The sequence below is a fragment of the Centroberyx affinis genome, unplaced genomic scaffold (genome assembly GCF_046629955.1).
Source record: "Centroberyx affinis isolate AG114_WGS23_722 - 3 ecotype Tasmania unplaced genomic scaffold, CSIRO-AGI_Caff_v1 ptg000412l_1, whole genome shotgun sequence".
NCBI classification, from domain to species: Eukaryota; Metazoa; Chordata; class Actinopteri; order Beryciformes; family Berycidae; genus Centroberyx; species Centroberyx affinis.
This window is the reverse complement of record NW_027279079.1, coordinates 117,105-144,450: the sequence shown is the minus strand read 5'-3', so window position 1 is coordinate 144,450 and position 27,346 is coordinate 117,105. Positions and strand designations below refer to the sequence as shown.

Sequence of the window (27,346 nt, the reverse complement as noted above, 5' to 3'; positions counted from 1 at the left end):
GGCCAGCGATTGTATCAGGGTGGCCGTGGACCCCCCTGGCCACCCCTTGGCGGCGCCATTGCATAACAAATGGGTGATATTAATATGAACTCCGTATCTTAAACCTGCAATAAGCGATTTCAGATCCTATAAACAATCTTGAAACTAACATGTGCTATGTGGAGATTTCCGTGAGACATAATGATATAAACAAATAGCCACACATGTGGGCCAGCTGTGTTGCTGTTTTCATCTCTTTTTTAAAGCTTGTTGTCAAAACTCAGATAGTAGTTTTTAATTTTTTTAAAACTAGCTCGTCTCCTCCCTCGCTGTTTAACAGCAGCGCTCTCCCCCTCCTATTCCAGGGAAAAAGTCTCGTACTGGCAGAATCGATGAAGGGAGCGAGGAAACTTGTTCAACTAGTAAACTTGCTACCTACCTCTTCACTTGTCATTGTGGGACATGTAACCTTCAGCAGGAGAAAAATCTGGCAAAGCGAGTCTGGTAACCAGTGACACTTCTCCGTTAGTACGTTTACATTTATGCACAGACCATCGCTAGGTTTGTCCTTTGGAGCCTCTGTAGTCCAGCAGCTTTGCTGTGGTTTATTTACAAATGTGTTGCAGCTTCTGTCATTCTCTAGTGGTTGGAAAATCACTCAGGTTTAAAGCACAGTAGTTTCAAGATAATACGTTTTTCCTCATTAATATGTATGTATGCATACATATTACTTTGCTGCATACATTAAATGTATGCAGCAAAGTCTACTCAGATCATCTACTGTATAGGGGGAGGTGTGAAAGTATGACGTTTCTATCATGTATTGAATGAATCTGTCTACACAGACAGACAGACGTCACCATGACGACATAATGTCCCACATACCATGTGCCGCAGTGGAGGGACATAAAAATGCTTTCTGTTCAGTGATAGTGTTTGTGAAGACAGATGAAGTGTGGATGTGATTCAGTAACTTTCTCACCAAGTGTTCCCTGTTCCTGATCCAAATGTGCTATAAGCACCATCGCTGTGCTTGTAGTTCAGCTGCCTTTGGTAGCCTGTACAAGGTTGAAAACATGATTATCATAAAGTTACGACCAACAAATGCATTCAGTAAAATACTGAGATTCTACTCTTTACATTCTGCAAAAGACTTTCTCATTTATTTTGTTCACATATTTCTTTTGGCTCTGTGATAACCAGTGTTGGGAATAACATGTTACAAAGTAATGTTACTGTAATTCCACTGCTTTTGGCAGTAACTAGTAATGTAACGAATTACTTTTTCAAATTAATAACGCAATTACAATTACTGAAATTTAAATGGGCTCGTTACTCATTACTGGATTATCCGGTTTATGATCATCCGACTTTACGTGGTGCAGGTGAATCAAGACTACCAAACTCCCTGGCGACTTTATTTCTCAAAAGTGACTAGCCAAATCTGGCGACTTTTTCTGACCAAGGGAAGCAATGTTAATGTGTTGAATCCCACAGCATTTGGCAATAAATTGGTATGGCTGATGCCAGTTTTCTCTGCTTGCTTGTCTAATTCAGAGAGGTTTGATGATCACAGTGTAGCTCCTCCCTCTGCTGAGAGCAGCGACTGTAGGAGAGGGTCCACTTGTAATTACGCTGTACGTAGTTATGGTGAAACTGGCAGCACTTATATTAAAACGGGCTACTCCGTGGCGTGCATAACAAGTGCAGCATTATATACTGATATGCAAATTATCATATGACATCATCTGCCGACTTCTAGTGACTTTCCGAGCAGCCAATACCTACTTTCCTTGGAAAAGAGTTGGCAACACTGCTACCGGTGCGGTAACTTAGCCCACACAGTGTACTAATGCTTGATCTGAAGGCCTGTCGAGGCTTCAGATCAAGCGAGGATCTATTGTGTTTTATTGTTCCACTACTTACTTTTCATCATAGTGATAATGGGTACAATGATAGATAAAATTTGACAGTTGTCTTGTTCCACACTGTTCCACAGCAACACTAAAATAATATAGCTATGTGTAATAAGAGAACTGAAGCAGACATTTAAAAGTAACACAAAATTTACTTTTATTATTATATATATATATATATTATATTTACTATTATGCAGTAATCGGTAAAGTAATTCAATTACTTGTTGAGAGAAGTAACTAGTAACTGTAACTAATTACTAATTTTCAGTAACTTGCCCAACACTGGTGACTAAAAATAACCCTAAAATCAAACCTAAAACTATTAATAAAACTAAAATGTCCAATGTCATTCCAATGTCAACAATCAACATAGTTCAAATCCCTGAAATTTGTCAGGTATGACAGACCCATGCTGCACCCTGCCAAAAAGGTTTGGCATAGGTTGCAATGTCCAGGGGCTTGAAGTGATATTTCACTTTTGTATAAAATAGTATATTTGGTTGTATACCAGTTATTGTTTCATGTCATATGTCCTATTTATTCCAAATTTATTGTGTGACGATGTAGATAACTTATCTATACTTTTCTATCTTCTCATTTTGACTACTGCAACTCAACTCATGTTCTTGCATTTTCAGTGTTGTACATTTAAGTATCTTCATATTCAATTACTTTGATCTTACTTTTACGCATGTATTTCTATCATGCCATATTTTTATGGTTTTCTGTAAACTCTGCCACTCTGCTTTTAGAAAAATGCTACATAAATAAAGCTTACTGTTGTCAGTTTTATCCTCATAGGACTTCAGGAGCGGTCAACTATCAACACCGACTGTGCTGGTAACTACAATGGGAGTGAAGTCACTTGGTAAGTTTTCCTTCTGGTATCTGAGAATCATACTTCACTTGGACAACACATATACCAACTAAAATGACCAAAGTACTATATTTTCTCTGCACATTTTCAATGTGTCAATTTGTCTATTTGTCTATGGGACTGACTAAATTGCACCTTATATTTAATGGAACCTTGATAATTCCACTCTTTCTTGACCTCTGACCTGAGTGAAATAGTACATTTTCATCACTTTTAACTTGTTAGCACTTATTTTTTTTTATGTTTTTATGTTTTTAATCAGACATGTTTATTACTTATTTCTTGTATATTTTTTCTAGCTACATTTACAAATTGCTACTAAATGTCATTTCGTTGGACTTGTTACAATGACAATAACGAAACTCATCTAAAAATCTAATCTAATCTATTTGCAAGTATAATTTAGAAAATACCCAAAAACTGGTGGTAACAGGTGAACCTCACCACCAAAAATGAAAATGTTTTACCAAATATAATTTTAATACTTTTTACACATGACTTTGTGTCGCAGCTTGATAATAACCCAGGGGTTTGAAAAATGATAGGTTTGAATGCTTTGTTACTTTTTAGCTGCAATCTCAGAGTAATCGAGGCTCACCACTGGTCAGGAAGTTGGTAGCTTTCTCCTTGATGGCTGGGGTCAGCTGCTGTGTGTTGCTCAGGTATTGGAGGATGTAGATATTGGGGGCCAGGAGCACCATGTTCTGCTCCCCACATCCATACGGCATCCTCAGCAGCCCATCCAGGTTCTGGAGGGCCCGGCCCAGGATGTCACCTGCAGAAAAAATGACTCTTTAGTAACTAACCTAACCTTTAACAATAACCATTATAAGGGTTATTATTATTTGCAAAATATTAAGTACATGGCAAAAATCTCTCTTTTGGTATTTTTCAGGCAAAATATCCCATGAAAATGAAATAACACAAGATACTGAAAAAGCCTCTAGTAAATTAAATTTAGAACTAGAATGCCAAATTTAGTTGCCATATCAACAAGGTGAGTTGAAAAAACTGAAAAAAAAACTAGTAAAAACTACAGTAGTAGTTTTGTTTAGTATTTTATTTTGATATCATGAAATGGCCTAATCCAGTCAAAATCACTGTTATCACCTGTGGTGCCTCGTCTTATATAGGGAGTGAGCCTGTTAACCTGCCAGTATTTGCTTCGTCATAGCAACACTAAATTGATCAATTCAACATTTTACCTAGGACTGATAGTGAAGCACGGGCAGAACCATCAATCACGTTCTCAGGGAGTTGGAGCTCTGTTTCCTCTGTCAAAGCCTCTCCTAGGTACAGCAAAAAAACAACAGGAGCATGACCACAGGGGCATAAAATAATAACCTTATAGAGAGGAACTCAAGTGGAGGTCAGTACTGCATCTAAGATGTCATTTATATTCATGTATTGAAGCTCTTCATTGACATCCAAAATAGGGCCCATGACTCAAATTTGGCCTGCCACAAAGTTGTTTGTGACTTCCAAAACATTCTGGAGAGTAATGCGTTCTTCTATTTATTCGATAAAATGTAGTGATTTTGAGATAACTTACCTTACTTTAACTTGGCATAATAACCACGAAGACCTGGAAGCTAATTCATACTTTTGTTTTCAAACTTGTGAATGTCTAAACCACCCATTTAGCCCTTGCCCCTCCAAGTCAAAAATGTTTGACCGTCCCTGTTCTAAACCATACTGACCTTTTGGACAGAGCAACCAGTTGTAGGTCTTCGTCATCTCAGTTCCTTCAGCCTGAACAGGAAGGTAAGGTAAGGACAAAAAAGATAAAACAGTTTATTTCATTTTATCTCCAATACAAACAAGACTAATATTACCATATAACTGTTGAATATTTTTCCTCGTCATCTTGTTTTCAAGACACGTACCTTTACAATGAGAGAGCGTGTGACCTTGTCGATGCGACCTCTGTCTGGTATAGTCGCATTCTCACATAAAGTGATGGATGTCGTAGCCTCAGCACTAATTGACACATTCACAACCCCTATGAAAGATCAACAAACACAGTAAATATGAGGTTTAATGATCAACCTCTGATCATTAATTCACAGATGCTGGATATTCTAACAATGTCATAAACTGAGATGATCCCTTTCATTAGTGTACTCTATGTAATTTTGGTTGCTTGTCATTTTTGGTGATGTAGGAATTGAAGCTTATTTTAATGTTAACCCTACACGCAGACAGATCCTGAAAGGCCACACAAATACATGCAAAGTCAATGGAGGGAGGTGGATGGAGAGAGATGGGTGTAACTTTGCTTTAAGGGGGCGCAGACTAAATAAAGAGGTGTTCGCTCCAGTAGCTACAGTCCATTTTTTCAACTTGAGAGAGGAATTCGCCTGTTACAGTAAAGTGAATGCCAATCAGTTCAAGCAGGACTCTACCCAGGCCCCTGTAAATTTCTTTCCAAAATGGATGACAAGCAGTAGCGTAACGAGTCAGCGCCGGGCCCCAATGCAAGATGGTCAAAGCGGGCCCTGCCAATCACAATGCATCATAATGTTCCGCTTGCTATTCAGTCTAACCCTAACAGACTGCCGTGCTACACTTGACAAAATCTGGTGTCGGAGCGCCATAACAGATGAAAACTGTAACATAATCGGTGACAGCGCACCAGACACAGATGAAAACTGTAACATAATCAGTGACAGCGCACCCGCACTGACAACATTATTCATGTCTGCGCATAGGCCTTACAAACACAAAACACAAGCGTGTAGGTTGGTTATTAGTCAAATAAATAATAAATAAGTTCTACTTACATCATAGGCACACTCTCTGGGCTTTTCGCTGTGCGAAGTCTATTAAACCCTTTAGATCCAGCTCGCAGGTATGGGCATTCTCGATTGATAACGTGGCAAGTCCAGATAAATGGGTCTGTCCCATTGAGCTCCTCTGGTAAGATTTAATAAGCTTCAGCTTGGAAAAGGATCGTTCGCCAGATGCTACAGTCGCTGGCATTGTTAAGAAAAGCAGTAAAACGGTACAGACTTCCCCAAAGCTTGCAGCGAGGCAGTTGTTGTCTACGATCAACATCTTGATTAGTTCTTGGATTGTTTTCACTTTTGAGGTACTTTCTCTTAAACACCCACGGAACGACAGGAGTTGCGTCGGAAATGCCGAGGTTATGTCATCTTTATAAAGATGACATAACTTGTTTGCTTGCTCAAAAAGTTAATCATCTGTTGCAGTGCAGTGTTCAGGCAGTAGAAGTTTTATGACATGATGCATGTGCGGCAGGTTCTTCAGAGGCTCCTGTAAAATAACTTTTCGTTAAAGCGAAAAAATGTGAGTTCCACGTCAGCTCAACTTCCTTCCTGGGGTACATCATTGAGAGCGGGCAGGTGAGGACAGATCCTGTAAAGGTCCAGGCAGTGCCAGAGTGGCCCAAACCCACGACAGTCAAGCAGCTCCAGCAGTTCCTCGGTTTTGCCAACTTCTACCGACGATTCATCCGAGACTACAGCCAAGTGGTTGCCCCTCTAACCCAACTTACCTCTACTGCCACTCCTTTCTCGTGGACCCCTGAGGCAGGTGCAGCCTTCGCTGAGCTGAAGAGGCGCTTCACATCAGCCCCTGTGCTCACCCATCCTGATCCTTCGCGCCAATTCATCATGGAAGTGGATGCCTCAAACTCTGGTGTGGGGGCGGTGATCTCGCAGCGCTCCGGCACCGACCAGAAGCTTCACCCTTGCGCCTTCTTCTCCCACCGGTTGTACCCAGCTGGGAGAAATTATGATGTTGGCAACCGGGAACTGCTGGCTGTTAAGCTCGCCCTGGAGGAGTGGAGGCACTGGGTGGAGGGGGCCGAACACCCATTCATTGTATGGACAGACCATAAGAATTTGGCCTACATCCAGACGGCCAAACGCCTCAACTCCCGCCAGGCTCACTGGGCATTGTTCTTCGGTTGTTTCTCGTTCACTCTCACCTATCACCCAGGCTCCCGGAACCTCAAACTAGATGCCCTCTCCTGCCAGTTCGCCTCTGAGGAGTCTTCCTCTGACGCAAACACCATCCTCCCTGCATCCTGCGTGGCGACTGCGGTGACTTGGAGAATTGAGTCCCTGGTCAGGGATGTTCAGCAGACTCAGCCCGACCCAGGTAATGGCCCTACTAACCGACTCTTTGTCCCGGACTCTGTCCGTTCTAAGATCCTTCAGTGGGCACATACCTCCCAGTTCTCCTGTCATCCAGGAGTCAGCCGCAACCTGTCCCTCTTGAAGCAGCGCTTCTGGTGGCCCGCCATAGCTGCAGACACTCGAGCCTTCGTCAATGCTTGCACGGTGTGTGCTCGCGCCATGGCCTCCCACCAACCACCCGCAGGTCTGCTCTGCCCCTTGCCTAGTCGCCCATGGTCCCACATTGCTCTTGATTTTGTCACCGCACTCCCACCATCTCAAGGTAATTCCACCATACTTACCATTGTAGACCGGTTTTCCAAAGCTCTACACTTTGTGGCTCTCCCTAAGCTCCCCACAGCTCTGGAGACTGCCGACCTCCTGGTGCATCATGTGTTCCGCCTCCATGGAATCCCCACTGACATTGTCCAACCGTGGCCCTCAGTTCATCTCCCAAGTCTGGAAGTCCTTCTGCCAAGCCCTTGGAGCAACAGTGAGTCTGTCAGTGAGTCAGACTAACGGCCAAGCGGAGCGGGCCAACGAAGATCTGGGGGCAGCACTCCGTTGCGTCGCCTTCAGAAATCCTTCATCCTGGAACACTCACCTATCATGGATCGAATATGTGCACAATTCCCTTTCATGCGCAGCCACAGGTATGTCACCCTTCGAGTGTACCATGGGTTTTCACCACCCCTGTCTCCAGCGCTGGAGGAGGAGGTTTCTGTTCCCTCAGTCCAAGCCCATCTTTGCCGTTGCCGTAAGGTCTGGAAGGATGCACGCACCGCCTTGCTCCGCTCTGCTGACCGCAATCGGTGCATTGCTGACCGCCGCCGGACTCCAGCCCCCGATTACCAACCAGGTCAGAAAGTTTGGCTATCTTCCAGAGATCTCCCACTAAAGACTGACTCCAAGAAACTGCCGCCCCGGTATGTTGGACCCTTGAAATTGTTTCTATCATCAACCCTACTGTCATCAAGCTCAAACTCCCTTCTCACATGTGCCCCCCAGCCGCAGTCCCTCCACCCCCCCGCATCATCGACGACCACCCAGCATACACCGTCCGTACTACCAGTACTTGGTGGACTGGGAGGGCTATTGACCCGAGGAGCGCAGCTGGGTTCCCCGCCGGAACATTTTGGATAGGTCCTTGGTCCAGGACTTCCACCATGCACACCCTGACAAACCTGGTGGGTCGAATGGAGGCGCCTGTTGAGGGGGGGGTATGGTTATGACTGTGGCCGTACTCCCTGTTATTCCTAGTGTTTCCTTGTGTTTTCCTTCCCATGTGTTCCTAGTGTTTCCTTCTGTCTGTCCCTCTCCATGTTTTTTTTGTGTGTCTTGGTGTGGTCGTGGTCTCCCTGTTCTCCTGGCTCCCGGCTCAGCTGCCCGTCATCAGCTCATCACCAGTCACCTCACCTGCTATCATCTCATCAGCCACAGTATATCTACCCCAGTTCTTCATCCACTCTTCGCCAGATTGTCTTCTACACTACTGTGGTAGATAGCTCAAGGCCGTTCTCAGCGCAAACTTACCTGGTGACTTTCTCCTTGTGTTTTCTGCATTTAACCTGTATCTCCTGTGTCCAGGATCGCTACCCTTCTGCCCGTCTCCATGCTTGTTCCACCGCCTGTCCACCAGCAGCCTCCGGCTTCCCCAAACGTCCAGCCTGCCTCGCCCCACGCTCACGCCAAACTCCATCCATTGCTCAATAAACCGCTTCTTTGCCAACATCCTCTTGTCTGTGTCCTGCGCTTGGGTCCGACCCAGACTCGTAACATTTTAATGTGTCCACTGTCCTCAAACCTGTGAATCTCTGTCAGCTGGGAGATCACAATGTCAAGACAGGCATTGAACAGTCACACGAAAATAGGACTCTGCACCTGCTAAACGGCACCCTCAAACCAGTCTCGGAAGGCTTGCAGGTCTGCGATGGTGCTGTCCAGTAGCCTAACTGCTGTGGCCAGGTCTGCGTCTTCAGCTTAGAGAAGTTTGGACACTGTGTTTGTGCGCTCCAAAATCTTGTTTTGGAGGACAACAAGGCAGATGAAGCTGAATTTTTCGATTGCACGCTTCAATGAAATAGCCTCGTCCACCTCATCTTTCTTTTTGCTTGTTAGTGAGATGTTAGTCAATGCCTTCAGCACGTCAGTGTAGCGGTATCTCACAGTGGTCACTGCTTCATAATGCGATGACCATTGTGTAGGGCATAGTCTTTTTAAAGTGACATTGGGATTGATGTTGGAGTCAGACTGGGTTGTAGGCCTATTTGAGAGTATTGACCATCTCTTTATGCTGTGCCCAAAGAACACATATATGCGCTCGACTGTGTCATAAAACTTCTTTACCTCTGGTATCTTCAGAGAATCATTAAGGATGAGGTTTAAGTTGTGAGAGGCACAGTGTACATATACAGCCGTCAGCTCCTTGGCAGAAATTCTTGTTTGTACTCCTGTGTATATGCCGCTCATTTTAGCGGCACCGTCGTACCCTTGCCCTCTGCACTTAGATCTAATACGTTGTCCTCTATAGATGCAATTATATCCTTGGCAAGTTCACTGGCAGACGAATCCGACACCTCACAGAATCACTGGCTACACCGCAAGCGTCTCTCTCTATGGTGACATATCTGAAGATCTGACTCATTTGATCTACTTTAGCAATATCCTGGGTAGTGTCCATAATAACAGAAAAAAATGGGGCTGCCTGTATTTCATCCAGAATGTCTTTTTGGACACGTTTTGCAAGGATGTCGATAAGCTAATTTTGTACTGATGGGCTTAGGTATTTCAATGAGCGAGCTGGGTGACTAATTAGATCTTTTAGGACTGGGTTATATTTTGCCATCAGCTCAATGATAGATAGGAAAATATCACTGTTCATTTGGCCTAATATTTCCCGGTGTCCTCTGAATGGCATGTTGTTCATAGCTAAAGTGTGACATTAATCAGACAGTCCAGTACCTGCCTCCAAAAGTTCGCTTCAAGAAGAATGTCCTTCTCCATATCCTTGTCAATAGTTCCGTGCAAATGCTACTGATCATATACCACAAATGCAGTGGTATGTACAGAAGATGTCTCATGCTGCTGGATTTTCGTGGATAAATTACGCCAGTTGTTTGTTTTCCATGCAGACTTCCCATCTAGCACTGAGCGATCTGCAAATAGCCAACAGGTCTCGCAATAGGCTACATCTAGCTTGGGCGAGTAGCATAGCCATGTCCTTGGTATCTCCAAACCAGATTTGGTTTTGCTGGTGTAATAGATAGTAGAAAAGCAGTGGTTGCCCTGTGTTGGATCCCGTGGGAAAGGGCCCAGGGGTTTGCCAGACTCTAGCCAGACTCTTCTCTTCTGTGGTTCCCCAGTGGTGGAACGAGTTACCAAACTCCATTCGATCCGCAGAGTCCCTCCCAATCCTTAAGAAAAGGCTAAAGTTCCAGCTCTTTAGCGAATACCTTCTCACCTAATGGCCCGTGTAACCAAAAAATAAAAAATATATTTTTTTGCCTCTATGGACTCTATGACTTGTAGCACTGCCTCGTAGCACCTATGTCCTGTTGGACCAGAACTTAGCTTTATAGCACTTACTCTTGTTGTTCTCTCCTAACTAGAACTTTGCTTGTGTTGTATGAAAATCTCATGTGTAAGTCGCTTTGGATAAAAGCGTCTGCCAAATGTGAAATTGTAAATTTGCATGGCCCCTTAGACACAATATACCGTTTGACATTTGTGTCTCCCTTCTCGGGAAAATGTCCTCTGTCCATGGGATAATCATGCAGAGATGCGATGGCGGCAGTTGTGGCGATGGCGGCAGGTTCCGGCACGTCCTCTTGCCCCTTGTTCTCACCATCTCCAGTTTTGCCGGCTGGCGCGCTGGTGCTAGCAGGTGTCGAGCCAACGGGTGGCTCTTGCTCAGTGGCACAGCTAGTGCTGCTTGCTATCTCGTCTTTCTTTTTAAAGAAATTGGCTATTTCTGGAAGCTTTGCTTTTTCTTTCTCGGCTGCTCATTTCAGTTTTCGCTTCTAAAACCCGCTTTTGTGTTTGTACTCCATCATCTCGCTGTACTTGCTGTTGTAACTCTTCTAACTTCTAAACGCAGTAGTACGCATGTGTCCATAACCACCATAAACCAGAATTCCGCGGGGCAGGGGCACATTTTTGAACATCAAATCGCCCATTAATCCTTATTTAAACTTAATTTAGAAATGTAACGGAGGAGTCAATAAACTATATGTAAAACTCTTTTATGTTATTGCATTGTTATTTATTTGGTGAATGAATGGCATCAAGTATGTGACACCATGGAACAGATGACTTGGCTCATTGAGTACTATAAATACTTACCGCTGACCCTTAAAGTTTAGTGGCTGCATGTATACTGTAGACTCAGTGCTCAAGATCTTATGAGGAAAGCTATGAGACAAAGTGGGGCCCGTGTGGGCCCTAACAGCTGTATTACCTGCATATATGGTAGTTTTGCCGCTGATGACAAGCTCATTGAAGTGGTGTGTGGTTTCCCTGAGCACTACCTATGATATGTCTTTTATATAAAACAAGCACAGATCCTGTACAGACCCACAGCATGTGTGTTCAATTCTATGCACTAAAGCACTGCAACACGGATCAATTACCTAATTCCATAACATAACTTAAATACCACAAGATAATAACGTTACCTACCATTAAAGTTTGTAGGGCCGTAGGAGACGTGTTACACAGGCGAGTGTGGAGCAAACTGTGGAATGTTAAGTTTCACTTTGTTTTCACACAGACAGACTCTGTGGATTGAATACAATGCTGCTGGTCTGCTGTCTGTTTATCTCCACATGACAAACATGACGTGATGCGCACATCAGAGATCGATTTAGATCAATTTCTATGCACTGACCAACTTGATATTGCGCCTCTGTATGGGAAGCACTGCATCTCGCAATCAAAGACGCCCTCTAGAGGGCATCTGAGGAAGCACATCATCTCACTGAGCATCCCTGCCTGATTGACTGAAGGGAAGAAAGATATCAACCAAAACCACTAATCATAACTTCTACTTTATAATTATCTCGAAGGAAATGTGGTCTGCAGGGGTCATCGAAACACATCAGGTCACATAAACACAACAGAAATTCCCAGAATAAACTAACACATCAAGTAAAAAAACAAAGACAATCCTACCACACTGAACCAGAAAATGAAAAATCAAATATGGGAAACAATACCAGATCCATCATTGATGCACTGCAAGTGAAGTGCAAAATAAAGTACAAAATCAAATGAAGTAAAGTGCTGTGTAGTGGCAATAAGTAAAAGGTAATAAATAATATAAGGCTGAAGTTAAAAGTTGGGCTAACAGATTAAGCCTGTCAATGACTACATGAATAAAGGAAGCTTGCCGCTTCCCTTGGCATGCCCTGTCCTTGTTATTGGCATTCTGAAACAGCAGCCAGAGGGAAGGACTCCTTATAAAATGAGTGGTCAGGACAGTTAAGGATTAGTTGAGCCTTATTGATAACCCGCTTACTGTAAATGTCCTGAAGATGGGCTTGGTGCACCCTGATCACCTTACTGGCCACTGACAAGCTTTGCCAGCCTATTTTTACTGGACAGAGTGAGGCAACCAAACCAAGCCACAATGCAGTAGGTAAAAACAGATTCGATAAAACACTGATAAAACAGAGTCATTAAAACACTGCACACCTTAAAAATCTTAAAAAGAACAAGCGCTGCTGGACCCTTTTAAACAGCATCAGTGTTGGACTCAAAACTCAGTTTGTTGTCAATAATAGTTCCCAAATATTCATAATCAGGGACAATCTCAACGTCCTGGATGGTAGTGTGAATATTACTGGGCTGTGACCTTTGAAAATCAATAATCATGTCCTTAATTTTTGACATATTTAATGACAGGTAGAAATCATTGCACCAAATTATAAAATCATCAACCACAGGTCAGTGCACAACATCATCATTGTTTAAAAGACTCACAATGACTGAATCATCTGCAAACTTCAAGACATACCTATTGTCATAAGTACTTGCAGTTATTTGTGTACAGAATAAAAAGCAATGGTGAGAGAACACATCCCTGGGGGGAACCTGTGGAAGATAATGATTTGGAGGATAAAACACCATTAACTCTGACACACTGTGACCTATCTGTCAAGAAATCCACTATCCAGCCAACGAGATTTAAGTTCATGTTAAAATGACAAAGGAGTTTCTCTGCAAGTAGGTAAGGCTGGATAGTATTGAACGCAGATGAAAAGTCAACAAATAAAAACCTAGCATGCCAGGCCTCCAGACATTGGACTAGAAAGTGTAAGAGGGTTAGTGTCGCGTCCTCAACACCTCTGCCTGCCCTATAAGCAAACTGAAGTGGGTCTAACTGACCTTTCACCTGCTTCGGTAACTCCTGCTTAACCAGCTTCTCAAAGTTTTTCATCACCAAGGAGGTGAGAGCTACTGGTCTAAAATCATTCAAGACTTTGGGGTTTTTACTATTTGCCACAGGGACAATGGTGGCATGTTTCCATACTTTAGGAACTGTTTGCAGCTGAAGAGACTGGGTGAAAATGACTTGAAAAATTTCACTCAGTTGCAAAGCACAGGACTTAAGCACCCGGCCACTAATATTGTCTGGTCCAGGGCTCTTAGTGACCTTAGTTTGTTTAAAAAGCTTTGCAACAGTAGGTGCATCAATTTTAAAAACAGAAGTTCACACATATTTGAAGTAAAGCCATTCAAAGAGTGTTTATTGCATTATTGCATTTGTGTAGACCTGTCGATTTCATGCCATTCCAGACAGACTTGAGGTCTGGAATGGCATCCTTGGTGATCCAAGGATTGTTGTTTGGATAGAAGACAACAGCTTTGGTTGGGGTCACACTAGATGGACCAGTCTGTACAGTCAAAGTATCCCCTGTAGGGCCAGAGTGCTATCCTCACTCCACACCTGGACTTCACGTGTCTACTTTATCCCTATGCAGCACAGTCCTGTATGTGGGGAGCAGATGCACCACATTGTGGTCAGAGAGAGGAGGGTCGGCGACAGACCTGTAGGCCCCCTTAATAGAGCCATAGCAGAGGTCCAATGTCCTGTTACCACGAGTGGGACAAGTAATGTACTTAATTATTAAATTATTAAAACTGCTAAACATCTTTTTGCAATTAACATGGTCACTGTGACACTGAAAAGATGACATCGGCAGCAGCTTTGGCGTCCGCTCTGGGATGAATGTACACCACTGTTAGGAATGTTAGGGGGAATTCTCTCGGCAGGGAAAAGGGTCTGACCGATACAGACAATAGCTCAATGTCCGGAAGACAGATCCGCTCACGTACAGTGACACTATTACATCAACTGGGGTTAATATACAGACACCCCCACCATGGAGCTTTCCTGTCACTCTTGAGTCATGGTCCAAACAGATCGGAACTCCAAATCCATCAATGTTCAATGTAGAGACCAAGTCGGTGTCTGTTAACTACGTCTCAGTGAAAGCCAAGACACACACACACACACACACACACACATCTCTGAACTCTTGCATAAAGGACACACAAGCTTGCAGTTCATCGTCTTATTTTTTAGAGACTGGACATTTGCTAGGACCATGGAAGGTAGGGGAAGGCGTTTACTCTTGGTTAACTTTCTTAACCATTGTCAGACACCACCCTTCTTCCCCCTTTTTTTCCTGTCATGAGTTTCTATAAAACTGTGCATAAAACATTTTTGTAGTTAAAAATGTTAGACATGCCACTGCGTGAAAATGGGTCCGCAAGTTGATCCACTGGGAAATTATGCGATTGAAGCCCAAGGAGAAAGTCCTGAGTGTAGTGAATCGTGTTTGTATGAGCTTTGACAAACAATCCCAAGGTGAGGTTCAGCGTGGTTGTCAGGAAAAGTAGGAATAATACCTCCATCTTCAACCTGATCACGGTAAACTCACCGAAAAAAAACATTCACGAAATGGTACAAACTAGTAAAACACTGGTTAGCTAAACAATAAGTTAAAGGACACAAACAAACAGACACGCAAACACCTGCTGCCAGTCACCACAAGAACATATGTCAACCGTAACCACTAATCATAATGGGACTATAGAAAGATGTCAACCAAAACCACTAATCATAATGGCTGGGACCACAGCGACACTGACTGTTGTGTCAGGTTATGTCATCAAACCTGAAACAAGGCAAGATTTTGCCTCACTTGCTGTCTGTTCACACAGTAAGTGTTAGCTAAAAGCATAAATTGACTGAAATTGAATAGATGAAGGTTTGGCTCTCACCTAAGATGGAGGGGGCCATCTTCCAGCTGAGGGTCTTGCGTCCATTGGCACACAGACAGGATGTGTACTCGTCACCAGAGAGGGGGGTGAGGGTGTAATCTGAGGAGGCGGCTGGCTTCACAATGATCTGTCCAGGAGAGACGCTAGTTAACTTTAAACTGGAAAACTATAGGAAAAACTAATTATGGAAATCCAGCCCTCTGTGTGGACATCCAAACCTGAAACAAGAACAATTATTGACAATTGCATTGGTATGAATACATTTCCCTCTAATAAAGTGAGCATAATACCTAGGGTTTGACCAATATGGGATTTTGAAGGCTGATATCAATGGATATCTTTTGGATTTAAGTTGTTGATAGTCTATATGTCGCGCCAATATTCAAGATCTTTAAATTTGAACTTGTGGCAAAAATGTCCAGAAAACAAAATTAAAAGTATTCAGTATTCTTCCCCAGAAGACTGAAACGTAATTTAGACCATGTGACACTAAAGCTATCCATTAAACCCAAAAAAGTCCCATTACAATAACATCAGGTTACAAGCTTCCCAATGTGACCAGTGTAGTATTGATCAATTATATTTAATCAATAAATATGTAATAAAACAAACTGCATCACCTTCAGTTTGGATATCCCAGTATTTTTAATAAAAGACCAATATTGACAAAATATCTAACCCCAATAACATTGCGCTGTGGTCAACCTGTCACGGAAGACTGACTTAACCATTCTTTACCAGGATGCAACTAGGCAGATAGTTGAAGACGGTTGCCTTCAGCTCAAACTCCTCCCCCCGGATGATGGAGTAGGGCAGGCTGAGCTCCAGGAAGAAGGGCTGGAAGACAGTGAGCTCTTTACGAGGAGCCAGACCAAAACCCTGAGGGGACAAGCAGAAAGCCTCCGTCTCCCAGGTGGTGATGGTGTCTGGGACAGTGAGGGCCACATCCTTCGATCCAGAATCTCTGGATTAACAGGTACAGAAGGACACCAATACTGTAGGTTAACTGGACTATTGAGGAGACAAATATGCATAACTCGGATTCGTCAAAGAAAAACAATGCAGGTTGATGAAAGAAAAGCACTTCATTATCTGATTAACTGCACTCATTACTTAATAGTGCAAATTAGCTAGCTTATATCACTGACATAATATTAGCTGTTTTATGGGGAACAGTATTTTATGTTGGGCGAATCAAATTTTGTGGACGTCCATGTTTCTGCCCTGGTTTTTCCCAGCTGGACCACCGGAATGCAGCGAGGTTGTCACTTTGACCAACAAGTTGGGACCGCAGCATTAGTGCACGCAGAAAAAGAGTGTTCATCGTAGGAACAATGATTTGGGTAATGGTTGTATATAACACTGTAACGGTTTACACAAACATCTGACTTGTTAAAATAAAATAACTGGCAAATTAGAATAAGGAATGTAGTGTAATTTTTACAGAGTTCTTTTCAAATTGTGGTTCTTAAAGGAATAGTTCACCCAAAAATGAAAATTCTGTCACCATCTACTCACCCTCATGCCAAATGAAACACAGGTGAAATTTGTTAGTGCATATAACACACAGGGAGGCTGTCAGCACAACTTTGTAGCAGCCTTCTCCAAAACAACTGAAGTCAATGGGGACCTGTTCTTTAGAGTTCCAAAACAAAAACAGCAACAAACTATTCAACATTATTTGTTGCAAATCAATCGGCTATTTGCACTAAATTATGGTGTAAATATTGATATATATATCTTTTTGGAACTGGTCCCCACTGACTTCAGCTGTTTTGGAGAAGGCTGCTATGGAGTTGTGCTGGCAGCCTCCCTGTGTGTTATATGGACAAACTTCACCTGTGTTTCAACTGGCATGAGGGGGAGTAGATGATGACAGAATCTTCATTTTTGGGTGTACTATTCCTTTAAATGGTTCTTTACAGCACCATAAAGGGTCTATGTAGAATCATTTGAGCATGTTACTATACAGAACATTTTTCTGGTGCTGTGCAGAACCCTTTTGGTTAAGACGGTGGGCCTACAAATCACATCATGTCGCGAGGCTTGTGACAGAAGCTCACCCGACTTCCACAAGGTCCCATATCCAAGTCTCGGGGAAGAAACTGCGGACTGTCTCTATTGGTGGAGGTAACACAGGCATGTTTTCTTGGGGAAACATGTAATGCATCATTTTTGGGTACTTGCCTGAAAAAAACAGTTTTCAATGAGAAGGCGGCAACAATAATACAGTGAACTGATTTATGCTGGTTAATATTCACCATGCTTCACTGGATAGAACAAAAGAAAGAAACCTCACCACTGTGTGTATGAAGGAATTCTCTTCCCTTAAACTTGAGACACGAAGGTATTCTGATAAACAAATTTGTCACCATCTTCAGTCCCAAATTCTAGATAAACCAACAACATTTATAGATGTCACTGCAAAGTTGTGTCCATACTGTAGTGTCCATATTGTTAGCCATTTGATAGTTGCAATTTTGTTTATGAATTATACTTTCAACAGTTAATATGGAAAATGTGGCATAAAAGGTACCTTGAAAACTGTATAAGCATCATCTCTCTCTTCATGTCGAGGGTTTGGGAAAATGGATCTTTTTGATCTCACATGCAAACATGATACAGCATCTTCAACCTCGTATGGAATAAAGGATGCTTTCTTCACAGGCAACAACTCAAATATCTGAAAAGAAACATAAGGGTCAAATATATAAATTGTCAAGCGTTCGTTGTTTTATAGCACTGACTGATAACAAGCACCTGAGAGCTATGGGCTACTCTTGTATAATGAGATGTGGATGATACTGCTTCAGAAGTATAGCTATCAAAACCTCTGATCTCCAAAAACAGCCCCTATCTTTGAGGTGGATCCCTACAGGGATTCATCCTACTTACATGCTTTAAATTCTGAAATACTTCCTCAGAACTCAATATAAACTGAAATTCCTGACTTTGCTCTAAGGATCGCAATATCGGTCGGTTGCTCTGTTCACTACTTTTGGTCACGTGGGTGAAAGTGTGCAGCAGGGAGTTAGATCGCAGACTCTTAATCAGGAGACTGGAGTTTGATTTCTGGCAGGGATGCTTCCACAAAATGTAATGGGGCTGTTAGATTCTATTATTGACTTCCTAGATTCCTATCAGTGCAATCAGTCAGTCTCTAACAGAGACTATGTACATACTCTATAGAAAATGTTCTATTTACATTTTTTTATATCCTTTTATAATATGTCGTTTTATAATGTGTTATGCTTAATGTGATCTACCTGAGCAACCGATCAAGTTGAATGTACATACTACACTGTACTGTAGATACTTGGTCAGTACAACTGATTCTGATACTGGGCAGCTCCACTGGAGCAGTTGGGGGTTCAATGCCTTGCTTAAGGGCATATCAGCAGTAATCATTGAGGGAGGGGAGAGCGTTACACATTCCATAAGCACATTCCAGGGACTTGAACCAGCAACCTTCAGGCTACAAACCCGTTTCTGTAACCTCTAGACGATTGATGATGATGATGAGGATGCAGAGAATCATGGCGATGAGACTAAAACAAAGTAAATGATCTATACAAACTATTGTGGTTGATTCCAGCTGTTACCTTGTCTGCATCCAGCTTCCTGTCTGGCTCCTTGATGAGGACGCTCTGGTCAACAGCGCTGAGGCCGCACAGGGAGCCTGGCTGGGCCGACAGCTGCAGGGTGTTTTCTTCTCCTGGGATGGCTGAGGACGGTGAAAACTCCAGCGACACCTGAGAGACACACACACACACACACACACACACACACACACACACACACAGAGAGACACACCACCTTCACCTTAGAGCTATGACCATTTCACCATAATAACCTGACAAATACAAATTACAATATTTGATAATCTGACTAAATTAGATACAGATTTTGAAGGATTATACTAATATTTTTGGATTGGAGCGATAGCTGATACATTACATGTGTGTATATATATATGTGTATATATACATACATATGTACAGTACTGTGCAAAAGTCTTAGGCATATGTCAAAGATATCCATAAAGCGAAGATGCTTTCAAAACTAATGAAATGAAAAGTTTCTGAATATCAAAAATTTACAATAAACAGCAGTCTACTGACACACTAATGTAGAAAACAAACATCTAAGACTTCTAAGAAATGTATATAAAAAATCTAGGGTGCCTAAGACTTTTGCACTGTACTGTATATATAGTCATATGGCTTCACAATTATGAACAAAAAGGATAATCCTGACTATTTTTATTAAATATTGGGATCACAGTTATTAATCATGATTATTCATCTCACTGATTTCAGGAATCAAACTACTTCAATGCACTCTTACAATCAATTCAGGTAAACAACCAGTGTAGTATCGATCAATTCTACAAGAATATAAAATCAAACTGCATCATATCTATCAGATCAGAGGTGGACAACACTGACTGGTCAGTGTCTAATACATTTTTATAAAAGGCCAAATATCGGCCTGATTAGCGAACCAATTTATCAGTCTAACCCTAAATCTGACAAGCCAGACTTTTCTCTTCTCACACTGACCTTGTGACTGAAGCATGACTCGGTGGAGAAGTCAGCGCTGTGGGCGATCACAGTCTCACTGGGGAGGACTGTGTATGCCAGAACCTGGACCAGTGGAGCCATCTCTGGAGACACTTCCAACATGAAGGACACCTCGCCCTCAGTCACTGAAACAGCAAACCGACCTGTGTCATCAAACCTGATCTGATACTAATCATCATTCACATACATCTGTAGATCAGTAACTTTTACGCTCCAATCCAAAATTCATTTGGTAAGCTGTATTTTTTGAGGAGTTTGACCTGTCATACACAAATCTTTTACAGACTCAAAGTACATGTAAAATCCATGTCTAGCTGTCACAAACTGTCAGTCGCTGAATCAAAAGCTCAGGCCATCATTTTAAAATGAAACATTTCTGGGGCCTCTGTCCCATATTTCCTGTCTCTCCTGTGACTATCAAATAAAGCAAAATGCAGAAGAATACTCTTAAAAGGAATTAATGTAATTAGTCAAAACACGATCAAAGATAACAGTGGGGCGAAAGTGTTTCTACAGAGCAGATTGGTCCTTTATGGAAAGTTCATCCCTGACCTCATCATCAAAACCACGGTCTTTAGTTACCTGGACCATCTTGGACTTCAGCCATTAAGAGTCCTTGCTTGACAATGGCTCCTCTGGATAAGATCTGGAGAGACAAATTGGTGAGAAAATCATAGAGAGTCAAAACTTTACCATTGTTCCTCATGGTGTCTAGTCACTTTTGAGAAATAAAGTCACCATGGGGTCTGGAAATATGTTAAATCTAGGGACAAAGTTAGGAAGTTGGCAACACCTACAGCAAGCGATGGGAGACCGTACAGCTAAAAATCACTGTGTGGCGGATGAATACATGGTTGTTCACCTGAAGTAGTCTCAAAAACTGTATTGCATCAACTGTATTGCATTAATGATATTTCATTTAACAAATATATGAACCTACAAGCCATTTTAAGACAACTTTATTATTATCATTATCATTGTCATTATTATTATCACTAAAAGCTCAATGTTATTATTCTGTTATTATCATGCTATCACTCAACATAGTTCATGCTAAAGTGCTAGCATGGAGCACTGGAGCCAACGATCTACCAGGGACACAATGATTTTGGTGTCTATGCTCTCATCACTTAACAGGTATAATTGCCCAGCGGGTCAATGTGCCAAAAACCTGATGTATTCCTTTATGTCAGTAACCAGTAATGTGTTATTAAGCCTATTTTGAAAGTAACCTTCCCAGCCCAGAGGAGCATAGAGGCAGAGGAGGATGCTCCTCCTCTAGTTTTTGATAGGCGAGAGGGAGATCAAAATATGAAAAAAGTAATTGATTGAAATAACCCATTACAAAATCTATGAAATATTTATCTATCTCTTTGGAAAATCTCAACTACTGACATTCTGATTAAAATGCGATCGTTTATTGTCACAAGCATTCCATGGTTTGGATTACGCAGCAAAGATGAGGATCAAGACTGCTGGAAGACCAACTCCACATGTAACCATGATGAAAAATGCTAAATCAGGTCACCAGAAAGATTCCAAGCTGAATTTGGTCGGGTATGACAGATATCCTTGGCAGTCCCACGACTAACAGAATGGCCCTCATTTATCAATCTAACCTAGAAACCAGCGCAGATCTGAGTGCAGAAATCATCTTACGACAGGGTTCACATGTGATTCGTGAAACGTTCATATCTCGCCGATTACAGCGTAAGAATGATCGGGCGTTGATAAATGTGGCGACTGAAAACAATCGTCATTTAAATATCACGCCCCTAAATATTCTTGGTTTAGAGGCCTCGCTCCCAGAGTTTACGACATGGAGAGGCGTAATACGTCCAAGAAGAAAAACTTCTCTGACCTCGAAATAGAAACTCTAACGTCACAAGTCCAATTGAACCAATTAGTTACATTTGGCAGCCTGAAAAGTGGCATCAAAGGAAGTCGGAAAAATGCAGTATGGAAAGAAATCACTGCTGCGGTCAACAGCGTTGCCGTCGACAATCGAACTCCAGCTGAGGTTTGAATATTTAATTTATACATCTGTGATATGTATAGATGTAGGCCTTTACAAAATAGAATATTTTGCCATAGGCTACATATTTTTAAGTGACGCATATGTGGCTGCATATGCTTAGATGCCAGTCAGGATATATGGTCTAATAACAATTCTCCGACTCAGCCAGATTTACTATGCTGCACCGCAAGTCCATGCTGATTGGAAAACTTGCGTACACAAGTTGAGACTTGACGTGAGATTTGATTGTATATGCAATCATTGGCAAGTGTGTTGATCATATTGGCGTAAATAGTAGGCAGAAGCTATTTGGTTGTGTGCCCACCAACGAGTTGATTGATGAGGGTGCTTGTTTGCAGAGAAATGAGACTAAAACAGAGATGTGTTAATCCCATGCATTGCACAAATTTATAACAGCTCCTCTGTTATGGTGTCAGGTCTTTATGGCTTACAAGCTAAAGTGTGATCAGTCTTCTAGAGCAGGCCTGCTTCTTCTTACATTTAACATCCTTGATAAATACTCTAAATTAGTGTTTCTCAACGGGGGTGGTACCGCCCCCCAGGGGGCGTTCAGAGAACGTCAGGGGGTGCTGGAAGCAATATTTTTGAAAGGGGGGTGTTGAGGTGTTCTTGGGGGGCATTTGTTTAAGGTGAGTTTACACCAAAGATTCACAACGAGACGAGTTGAAACTTGCAACTACTTGCTAAAGAATGTGGTCTGCAACATTCTCAAATCTGCCAGTTTACACCAATGAGACTAGACGAGACGGTCTATCGTTTCCATATTCTTTACTTCACTGTTTCTGTCAGCTTTCTGTAGCGCAGCTTCATGCTGCTTTCACGGGAACGGGACCTCAGAGTATCGTATAAAATTTCACCAACATGGCGTTTACTGTGTCAACTCAGGAAAATGGACGCTCTCTTCCTTGGTATTCCCCCTGGAGGAAATTGTTGTGGTGCCGTGGTTATCGGCGTGGTTACAAATTTACAAGAGGGATATTCCGCTGTCGGACTTCCCGTGAAAGCAACTTAGTGTCTAGCATCCAGACACACACTATAAGACTATTCAATTCAAGTGGCTTTATTGGCATGACTGCATACAATACAACGTTGCCAAAGCATATTAACACAAACTATACAATCATAATAAACATAAATAAACAATTTGCTAAAACAATATTCTAAAACCAGACACCTGCCACCTGACAAGCTGAGTCACAGCAACGCCATCAGCCGGTGAGTTGAAGTCTTGTGATCAAAATTGCTTGTTCTTGCTCGATAAAACAAGACATAAGATCACCTTCACTAAACAGCAACCTGGCTCTCACCGCCAGACACGGACGCTGTTTTCCGGGAGGCGGTGCGCTGAAGAGTCGGTAGGAGGACTGGCCGGGTTGCGGCGACTTTTATCCATATAACTTTGGCAACTTTTTCAATATTAGTTTGACGACTATTACTGTCTGATCTTATTACTGTCTGTGTTGAAGTGCTGGAGGTTTTGTATGTATTTTGAAAGCTTATCGTTAGCCAAGATAGGAAGGATTTTGCTGTCATACTGTGAATGACACTTAAGTAAGGAGATGCCCTGCATCGCCTTGCCATGTATTTGGTACCAAATTAAAGGGAAAGTTGTGTTTTCTTTAAATGGAAAAACTTGTGACAGTCAATTTCTTTTTATTTTTGAGATATAGCTGTTTGTTTGGAATGAGCAAGAAAATGCTGATTTAAGTGAGAATTCCCAGTGAACTGCAGCAACATTCTAGGATTCTACTGGGGTCTACATTTTTAATAAGTATATGAATAAAAGGAAATGTGAAATCCCAAAACATGGGACATTTACCAGGTTTAATTTGCCTGGAATAGCACAAAACAACGTCAGACCAAACTCCATTCAAAAATCTGCTAAATTAATTCTGCCCTATTTAATGCCAAAAAGTTACATGCTGCATAATATGTGACACAGGCTATGTGACATGTGTGACCCATGCAAATCTGTTATTTGGCATTCAGTGACATGCCTTTTAATGATATAACACAGAACAATAATCATACTCATACTAATAATATAATAAGAATATAAATAAATAATAAATATATAGGCCTAATATAAATATAATAAATAATATAAATAATAACAATAATAATATGAATACTAATAATAATAATCATCATAATAATAAACTTGATGATAATCAATAATCATAATAACAATAATAATTAATATTCAGGGAAGACAATTAGCCTACATTTTATTAGATGGGGGGGCAGTAAGGGACCTGGATAATGGATAGGGGGTCGCAGGCCCAAAAAAGGTTGAGAACCACTGCTCTAAATACTTGATAAATACTCTCTTCTGCATTAGGCCTGTATGGTTAAAGCTACACTAGCTAGCTAAAAATCAATAGCTAGGATAGTGATTTTTTCTGACCACTAGTGGGTGACAGAAACCGCAACACATTTTGTAAACACATACAGCGACAGAAACTCTTAAGGACAAACATAGGACAAACGTGCATAAAGGCTAATGGCTAAAATAAATATACCTACAGAGTAATATCACTGGTTACCAGTCTTGCTTTGCCAGATTTTTCTCCCGCAGAAGGTTACATGTCCCACAATGAAGTGAAGAGGTAGGTAGCAAGTTTACTAGTTGAAAACATTTACTCGCTCGCTTTATAGATTCACCATTACTCAGGCTGACTTTCACAACAAGCTTTAGGAAATAGGTGAAAGCTGGCCTGCGTATGTAGCTATTTGTTTATATCATTACGTCTCACGGAAATCTCCATGTAGCACACATTAGTTTTAGGATTGGTTATAGAGTCTGAAATCAACCAAGTGAACGCCGTATTGACCTAGTGCTGTAGATTGATCTCTGTTGTACATAATATAAATAACTTCTAAAAGAGCAGTCCTGGTAGCTGTAGGGGTGGGAAGCCTTTTGCTTTCTTTTCTTTTCTCCTGTTTATATTAGGGAGGCAGGTAAGCTGCTTGTTTTTCTTTGTTTTCTTTTGCTGCTTTAGGTAAATTAGTGGTTATAATTTTCAGATGGTTGTGTTTGTTATTTTGGCTGTGCTCCCCCCAACGTTTTTTCACTGCCGTGATAAATAAATCACTTTTGTTTGGACTGCACCTATTGTGGCACTGGTCATCCTTGGGAGTGGGGAAGGAAGGGAGTCACTTTTATGCTATACCTGGTGTTTCCCCTAGGCCGCGCGTAACAGCAGGTTTAATCTGGAAACTACAGGATAGAAGACATTTGTTAAATCTTGTAAGCCATTGTTTTACTGCTTAATTTTTTGTTAAACATAAGAAAGTAGAGATAAGTAGCCAACTAGTGTGAAATAAAATGATGTGGTGGGTTGGTTTTCCTCCTGTCCTCCCCAATTTTTGCAATCACCAGCCACCACTGGAGAGAACTGATGACAAATTGAGAAATGCATCATACACCACTCACCAGATACATCACATTCACAGAGCCCTGGGTCTCTCCAACTATAGTGTACTGGATGGAGATGTTCTGTTCTCCACCGCAGGGAAGTGGTTTCTCCTGTGTTTTCACCTCCAGGGAGCTGACTGATTTAGTATCAGGTGTAGAGGGTCGGACCAAAGACAGGGTGTGTTCCCCATTCTCATAGTGTGGAGTCCTGTAACCGTAGGTGCCTGGTATTGGTGTGGTGCTTGTCTGGATCGCAGAAAAAACAGGAATAGGAAAAAGGTCTGATCAGCCTTGATGTGGTTCTATTATTAGTATGATGATGATTATTATTATTATTGTTATTATTGGTAGTAGTCGTAGTAGTGGTGGTAATAACAATAGGAATACAATTTTTTTTTGCCCTAGTCTCTACTTCAAAACACTGTTTGTTTTTGACTTTGTTAGCTAGCTAACTAGCCAGCAGGCTACTTTAGCAAAGCAACCAATGCTAATGTTAACATGCAACTACTAGCCACTACTAACACTAGCTTCTACTAGATAGACTAGTAGAATCTGGTTAACGTTACTAGATAGATTTAGCTTCTACTAGAGTAGAAGCTAGTTACTACATAGTGTTAACAGCAATACAGTGATGGTTAGCTGACCAGATACTATTAGGCTAGCTAGCTAACCAACTGGCATTATGCAAACACAAAATCACTCAGATGTATCAGTGGGGAAATTCTCAGTCAAAAACCACACAGACAGCTTAATGTCTGACTGCGTTCTCAGCCATTATTGCCCGGAGCTGAGGACCTCAATATGGCCGCCCTTCCGTGGTCAGTATGTTCATGCCATCACCTTCCTGAGAGAGTAATGATCTGACTACTACAGGTCAGTTCACAGCATGGTTTTGATACTACAGTATGTCTACTTACTCTGAGATTGATGTCTCCTCTGAGGTCAGTTGTGTTGAATGAGAAAGTGGCGATACCATCACTGTCAGTTGTGAGGTTCTGTATGAGACGTGCTGATGACCACCTACCCTCTAACAGGTGGACCAACTTGTTGGGAATTGGTGTGTTATTGAAGTAAACTACTTTAACCTGATGGAAACACAAAGTTGTATCACAGAGAATGAAGATGACTATCAGTGACATTTGGATGTAGTGTATAGAATTGCACTGACAAAGTGAAGACGATATGTTGTACTTACTTTTCCTTCCACAATTGATCCATGTTCATATACCTTGGGGGTGTCAATAAAGGATAGTTTTCCGACAATATAAGATAGTGATATGGTTTTCCCTTGTGGGTGCATAATACCTGTGAGAAAAGCCACCATGTACAACAGTTAGAATGTCATATCATTAAAATAAATAAGTTATTGTCTTTTTGAAAATATATTAACAATGTGAAGACTTGCCTGTCCCCTCCTCTTCCACTGTGGTATTGAGATACAGTTTATCTGACAGCAGATTTTGTTCGAGTTTTGTGAAAGTTGACATGTTGAAGGTAAAAGTGGCACAGCCAGTCTTGTCCGTCTTGAAAGTACAAAATAAATGAATTAATTAATTCAACAGAATCATAACCCTGTTTGCACATGGTACTGACTGCCCCCCTGCACAACCCCCAATGCCCCTAATCACAAGTCCTTTCGTTTTATTATTAAATAATATTACTATACCAAAGGATTCAGGATTCACACTGTGGCTCTGGTGCAAACTCCATGACTTTTTCATTGATTTCCACAACTAACTCTGAGCACTAAAACTGTTCTTACTTCCTGGTTTGTTCATGTTGTTTTTCAGTCTGGTTTCCACTGCAGTATGGGCTGAAAAAAGCATCTAAGGTAATAACTGTGTGAAATCAAGCTGTAAAGTACATTCTGCTGGTTCATGTTTACCAACCCGGCCAGTCTGTGATGCTTCATACCTAAGGATACCAAAGGGACGAGAAAGAAAAAAGATCTAACGCTCCCGTTGGTGAGTCCAGAAAGCTGGACGGGAGCGCTGCTTGCTGCTGTTGAAATCAAATCAAATTCTATTTATATAGCACATTTCACACAATGGTGTAACCCAAAGTGCTTCACAAACCCGGTTAAAAACATGTTTGGGTGATGAAA

The 27,346-nt window shown here is 41.7% G+C and overlaps 1 pseudogene; it reads right to left on the bottom strand.

Moving 5' to 3' along the window:
- Positions 1–27,346, bottom strand: part of LOC139641942 (alpha-2-macroglobulin-like) — a 39,732-nt pseudogene that overhangs the window by 8,509 nt on the left and 3,877 nt on the right.